Raw genomic sequence first — 7,948 nt, forward strand, 5'->3', positions numbered from 1 at the left:
CGTTACCTTGGAATTAACTTAACCAGAGACGTAAAGGACCTATATCCTAGAAACTATAGATCACTTTTGAAAGATATTGAGGAAGACATAAAAAGATGGAAAAATATTCCATGCTCATGGATTGGAAGAATTAACATAGTTAAAATGTCCATACTACCCAGAGCAATCTACACTTTCAATGCTATCCCGATCAAAATACCGAGGACATTTTTCAAAGAACTGGAACAAATAGTCCTTAAATTTGTATGGAACCAGAAAAGGCCCCGAATCTCCAAGGAACTGTTGAAAAGGAAAAACAAAGCTGGGGGCATCACAATGCCGGATTTCGAGCTGTACTACAAAGCTGTGATCACAAAGACAGCATGGTACTGGCACAAAAACAGACACATCGACCAATGGAACAGAATAGAGAACCCAGAAATGGACCCTCGGCTCTTTGGGCAACTAATCTTTGATAAAGCAGGAAAAAACATCCGGTGGAAAAAAGACAGTCTCTTCAATAAATGGTGCTGGGAAAATTGGACAGCTACATGCAAAAGAATGAAACTTGACCACTCTCTCACACCATACACAAAGATAAACTCCAAATGGATGAAAGACCTCGATGTGAGACAGGAATCCATCAAAATCCTAGAGGAAAATAAAGGCTGCAACTTCTATGACATCGGCCAGAGCAACCTTTTTCACGACACATCTCCAAAGGCAAGAGAAATAAAAGATAAAATGAACTTATGGGACTTTATCAGGATAAAGAGCTTCTGCACAGCCAAGGAAACAGTCAAAAAAACTAAGAGACAGCCCACGGAATGGGAGAATATATTTGCAAAGGACACCACAGATAAAGGACTGGTATCCAAGATCTACAAAGAACTTCTCAAACTCAATACACGAGAAACAAATAAACAAATCATAAAATGGGCAGAAGATATGAACAGACACTTTTCCAATGAAGACATACAAATGGCTAACAGACACATGAAAAAATGTTCAAAATCATTAGCCATCAGGGAAATTCAAATCAAAACAACACTGAGATACCACCTTACACCAGTTAGAGTGGCAAAAATTGACAAGGCAGGAAACAACAAATGTTGGAGAGGATGTGGAGAAAGGGGATCCCTCTTACACTGTTGGTGGGAATGCAAGTTGGTACAGCCACTCTGGAAAACAGTGTGGAGGTCCCTTAAAAAGTTAAAAATTGAGCTACCCTATGACCCAGAATTGTACTACTGGGTATTTACCCCAAAGGTACAGACATAGTGAAGAGAAGGGCCATATGCACACCAATGTTCATAGCAGCATGGTTCACAATAGCTAAATCGTGGAAGGAGATGAGATGCCCTTCAACAGACGAATGGATTAAGAAGATGTGGTCCATATGTACAATGGAATATTACTCAGCCATCAGAAAGAACGATTACCCAACTTGTGCAGCAACATGGACGGGGCTGGAGGAGATAATGCTAAGTGAAATAAGTCAAGCAGAGAAAGACAATTATCATATGGTTTCACTCATTTATAGAACGTAAGAAATAGCAGGAAGATTGGTAGGAGAAGGAAGGGAAGAATGAAGGGGGGTAAACAGAAGGTGGAATGAACCACGAGAGACTATGGGCTCTGGGAAACAAACTGAGGGCTTCAGAGGGAAGGGAGGTAGGGATGGGATAGGCTGATGATGGGTATTAAGGAGGGCACATATTACATGGAGCACTGGGTGTTATACGCAAACAATGAATCATGGAACACTACATCAAAAACTAAGGATGTACTGTATGGTGACTAACATAACATAATCAAAAATTTAAAATAAAAAAAATAAAGAAATTCCTAAGGAACTCTGCCACCAGAAGAACTTCTTCAAGCAATCATCCCTAGCTTCCTTTATCTCTCCCTGGATTCAGGAAAAGTAGTAAGTGGCAACCTAGTCACAGACCACCAAGCAAAAATTTGATTATTCTTAGTTGGTTCAGATCCCACCTGCAAAGGATCTATTGTCCTATTAAGGACAAGCTGAACTAGGGCCAAAATTTATAGCCCTTTTCAGTTATAAACTAAAATTCCTTCAGTAAACTGTCTACCTCACAGATAACTGAGTTAAAAATTGCACCAGAATGTCTTGAAAGTTACTTTAATACAAGACCCATTAAATGGAATAAGGATTCATGCTTGGATTGTCCTTTAATAAAGTTTCATTATTTCTTCATATTTATGGGGACCACAGTTACAGAGAGGGCTGACAGCTCTGGAGTTTTAACAAACTACTGCTCAATTCCTGAGGAAAATGAGGACCTCAGAGTCCTTTCTCCAGTCTCAGAGTGAATTATGAATCGGCTGACCTACACTAGTATAGCCTTCAAACAAAGCAAAAAAAAAAATTTAAAAAGGCAGGAGAACTCGGGGATAAATCAGCTGTCCCCTGAGGACACAAGTCGGAGATGAAAACTCGCTGACTTCTTTGAGTTCTCCCAGAGTGACAACTAGGACAAGGAAGGTAAAAAGAACAAAGACTGTGCGAGGTAATAAAAATGTCTGCTCTGAATTTTAGGCTGTCACCCCACAAAGCAAATCTGAGATTTGAGAGTAATCTAGTTTGATTTTTGTTATCCCAAAGGTTCTAAACTGCCAGGCAGGCCCTATAGAGCAATTGTTTTTAACCAGTGGTGTGAAGCAGAGTCACCTTTAGATCTTTTTTTTTTTTAAGATATTTTCTGTCCTTGTATTGCTAAAAGGTCAGTGGGTCTAAAGTGAAACCAGCGTAATTTTTCAGAGCTCCTTAGAAGATGTGGAGATACTCCACTGACTAAGAACCATTGTTATGGAGACTAATCAACTTCCAGGAGGATAGTGCTTCTCAAACTTTAATGTGCTTCTGAATCACCCCCTTACCACCCCTTAGCCCCAGGATCATATTAAAATGCAGACTCTGACTCAGTGGGTCTATGGTGGGACTGAGTGTCTACATTTCCCACAAGCTCCTTGGTCATGTCCATGCTGCTGGTATGGGGACCCCACTCTAGTGGCAAGTCAGTAAGCTTTATACATCAGCTTCCTTCAGAAGTCTGTCCTCAGGTGAATGGGCATAGGGTGAAAGCTAGGAGCCTGGTGCTGATTCATGAGTGGATCAACCACCACAGAATCACCTGAGGTACTTATTAAAATTAGAATTCCAGGGGCGCCTGGGTGGCACAGCGGTTAAGCGTCTGCCTTCGGCTCAGGGCGTGATCCCAGTGTTATGGGATCGAGCCCCACATCAGGCTCCTCCGCTATGAGCCTGCTTCTTCCTCTCCCACTCCCTCTGCTTGTGTTCCCTCTCTCGCTGGCTGTCTCTATCTCTGTCGAATAAATAAATAAAATCTTTAAAAAAATAAAATAAAATAAAATAAAATTAGAATTCCAGGGCCTCACCCCAAAATCCCCAGTCAGAGCCAGTTAAACAAACTTCCTGAGTAATGCTTTTGTATACACTAAAATTTAAGAACCACTAAAAGTCAGAGAATTATCAGTAATGGATAATTAAAAGAATTATGGGTCCTAGAATCATTCAATGATGAATTATATATTTAAACTCATTATTAATTTAACACATTTCAGCCTTATCTATTATTTATCTATGTCTATTATCTATTATCTATATTTCACAGTTACAACTGTGAGATTGAAAACAATACAGCCACCTTGGTACTTACCTTTAAAATATATACACAAAGAACAAACAAAACCTCAAATATCATTAAGATTGCTTATCTCTACATTGACTAGTCTCTTAGCCATGATACTATCCCCAGAGCTGTTATACTTTGGGGTCACTTATCAGCTACCCTAGTCCCTTTTCCCAACTGCTTTTCCTTTACCATCAGCTGCTCACACTCACCTTCTTTCTCTCACCTGCCTACTCCATGCATTCTTATCTCTGCCAGAGAAAAATCATTTTTAATTTTACCCAGAAAATATTGCTCTGTGGCTGATACTCTGAACTCCAAATCCCTGATTTGGTCCTATGCACCACCCTCCTACTGTTAACTGTAGAAAAATCAAGGCTGTGACACTTGAGAATTGCCTGGTTAAATAGTGTGGAGCACAGCAACAACAGAGAAAATCGAGGACTTCACATATCCTACAAATGAAGAAATTTAAACGTACACTGAATGTCATTTCTAACAGTGGAATATGAATTCAAAAAATGGAACAACCAAAATGCTTTTCTTCTCCAAAGTACTGATCAGAAGTAAATGCCATCTTCCTGCATATGAGGAAACAGAAAATTATCTACATCTACAAGAAGTTGAGTAGATACAAAATTTTAAATTAAGGCTGTACATGGAAGCTACACCTAGAATGAATACAGCATCATGTATAAGCTTGTGGAATTACTTTGTTGTACAGCTGAAACTAATGTAACATTGTGTGTCAACTATATTCAAATAAAAACAAAATTAAAGCTGTACCCAGGCATTATGAAGCGGGGACATGGAAATTACCTATTTAATTGGAATTCAGGCCTTAAAATATTTTCTTCCTCCATATACAAGCTGGAATTTTTAGAGTCAAATTTACATGAAATTTCATTCTTTTAAATGTATTAAGTTAAATATATAATTGCATATAATACATTATGCAGAATGTTCTTTAGAGTACTTTTCATATAATTAACTATTCCAGATTTGACAAGTATCTCCTAGCAGATCATTCTCACAATTTAATTTGGAAACTGTTTGATATGGGACTATACCATTCTCACTCATTTATTCTTACTTCCTTTTCCTTTCCTGTGTTTATATCTTTTGCTGACAAGAACAGTAGAGACTGCTATGTCGAATGAGCAAGGGTCAGAAAGGAATGGACCCACCCTACCAGAAAGAGTGTCATGATTACTACTTGAGTTTCCCAAGATTGCTATAACAAATTACCATAACCTTGGTAGCCTAAAACAACATATTTATTATCTTACATTTCCCAAGGTGAGGAGTCCAAGATGGGTTTTACAAGCTAAAATCAAAGAGTTGGCAGAGCTGTGTTTCCCTTCTAGAATAAATTGAATTAAAAAGTAAATAAATAAAACACACTTTCACTTTCTTAGTCATTAAGCAGGAAGCCTCTAGATGCAAAAGAAGGTTTGGAAGACGCAGACCCAACTCAAGCATTCATGATTTCATTGGGAAATATTTTATGAGGGATTGATACCAACACAATACAATTCTTAGTGCTGCTAATCCTTTAATATTTTGACTCAAGCACAGAAATCTTCCCCCTTAACGTCCCTTAGCACAGCTGGATCAAACTTAGAACATTAAAGTGATTTCACTAAATGTTTAAGGATTTAAATTTTTTTTAAATAAAGAACATCTAACTGTCTATAGAATCTGGTCTAGATAATCTGATTTGATATATCAGAGGTTTGATATCCACCCCCCAGATCCTGGTGAACGTGCAGTAGGCAGAATCATCATAGTGGCCATCACTCAAGGGCTCACATCTGGACACTGACTCTTCTCAAAGTATAGACCCCAGACAATGAGGTCACTGTTGCCAAACTCCCTATAAAAGATCCTCTTTCAAGTTCCCTATTTAAAGCTACGCCTTCACAGGGGCGCCTGGGTGGCACAGCGGTTAAGCGTCTGCCTTCGGCTCAGGGTGTGAACCCGGCGTTATGGGATCGAACCCCACATCAGGCTCCTCTGCTATGAGCCTGCTTCTTCCTCTCCCACTCCCTCTGCTTGTGTTCCCACTCTCACTGGCTGTCTCTATCTCTGTCGAATAAATAAATAAAATCTTAAAAAAATAAAAATAAAAATGAAGCTATGCCTTCACAAAAGACAGACACCTGGAACTATTATTCTCGGTTTTCCTAACCCCTAGCTCCATGGCTCCTCCATCAATACCACGCACGCACTCATACATGAGCCTCTCACCTCCATCAATGTGTCAGTATTACAAACTGACATCAAGGTGAAGGGCTTAGTCTCGGAGAGGTTTGGCTAGGGGAGAATAATCAAGATTTCAGTACAAAATAAATGATAAGAATTTAGATCAGCCTCTATAGAGAATGAGCATATATTCAGTTTTGTTCTTCAGAGTCTTTCTTCCCTTTCCTTATGTTTTCTTAGAGAAGGTGCAAAAGTTCCCAAAAATCTGAAATGCTGTAATAAAACTCCTGTCTCTCTCTCTAACCACTTATATAATCAATGGAGACAGATTGGAATTTGTGAGGGCACAAATCTCTACCTTGGCTGTATACTGGAATCACTTAGGGAGCTTAAAACAATATGTTACTCTCCAAGGTTCTGATATAATTGGTCAGGTTGCTTCCCAAAACATTCTCATCTTTGGCCAAGGCTGAGAGCCACTAACCTTTACATATTACTACTTGTACTGGATAATAATTTGTTGTGAAGGCTCATTTTTATGCATTTTAGGATGTTTAGCAGCATCCCTTCCCTCTACTCCGATTAGATGCCAGTAGCATCACTGTACTCCAAGCTTTGACCATCAAAAATGTCTCCAGATATTGCCAAATGTCCCCTGGCGGACAAAATTTCCTCCAGTTGAGAACCATTACCTTTGAGTGAAGATGGCTGCTGCTCAATGTGGTTCTAACTCTTCGGTCTTGATTCTTGTGAGTTAAGATGCCAGCAGTAAGCATCTGATAGGGAGTAAACGTGCTGTCCAGAGTTGAATCTATGTTCTACAACCTATCAATTGTGTGACCTGAAGCAAGCTGCTTAATATGTCTGTGCCAGTTGTGACATCAAGCTAGTAAGTACACATATCTTGAAAGTTACTGTGGGATGAGCTAATACCATTAAAGCCCTTAAAGAATTACTATCATATAGTAAATTCTCAATGAATGTTAGCTTCTATTGTTGCTGTTGTCTCTCACAACATTCCAAATCCATGAAGAAAATGAATAATGTGAGACTCTCACTCTAGTTTCTGTCAGTGATTTGGATAGTGCAAGGCAATTCAGAGTCCAGGGAGGTGACTTAATATCAAGTTTGTTTTGTCTGATAGCCCAGATAATGAAAGTTTTTGACCAACTAAGTACATGGTTGATCAATAAAATACATCAGTCCCTATTTGGCTATCAGTTCCTTAAATTCAGAGCAAAGTCAATGATTCTCCTGACCCCACTTATTACATATGTTTACATACACACATATATATACACAAAGTCTCCAACATACATTCCTTTCTTTGACTTATTAACATTGTCAATTCATTCATCCACTCAACCAAAATTCACGGACCATCTACTAACTGTCTAAGAGATGGTACATATGCAACTCCAATACAATCTAATCTTATACCCCAAAAAACTGAGATTCACCTGGGCACAGTAGTTAAATATCTATTGACTCACACATAATAATGACTATTCTTGGTCATATGCATATAAACCTCCATTTTCCCACAGACTCCTGAGTTTTAAAATCTAAAATACACTTATGTTCACATTCTAAACAAGGAACAACTTTAATACATAGTTATCTGGCTATTTTAAAAAATCCTATCCTCTGTAATAGCAATCCTGATTGAGATTTAGATTAAAGATTGTAAAGGAAAAACTCCTCTTGGGTTTCTTCTTAATTGAAAACATACACACTTCACTTCTGGTCATCAAATGTATGTGGAGTTTTCCCACACCAAGCAATTCTCTGATTCTCCAGACACCAGCTGAGTGTCTCACAATTTAACTTAACTCTGACACTATCTACCTAAAGATAGTGTCAGATCCCACAGGTTAAGGGCTCAATCCCACAAGACTGCTCCCTCAACTCCAGACACAAATCACAACTCCAGACTATCACCTGTGCTTCTGGCTGACAGGCTATAAATTGAGGATTCCTATCAGGCCATCCTGGATTTGATCATTTGCTAAGATGGCTCACAGAACTCAGGAAAATAATTTACTCACTAGGTTGCTGGTTTATAAAAGGATGCAAAACAGGAA

The sequence above is a fragment of the Ailuropoda melanoleuca genome, chromosome 4, assembly GCF_002007445.2.
Source record: "Ailuropoda melanoleuca isolate Jingjing chromosome 4, ASM200744v2, whole genome shotgun sequence".
Lineage (NCBI taxonomy): Eukaryota > Metazoa > Chordata > Mammalia > Carnivora > Ursidae > Ailuropoda > Ailuropoda melanoleuca.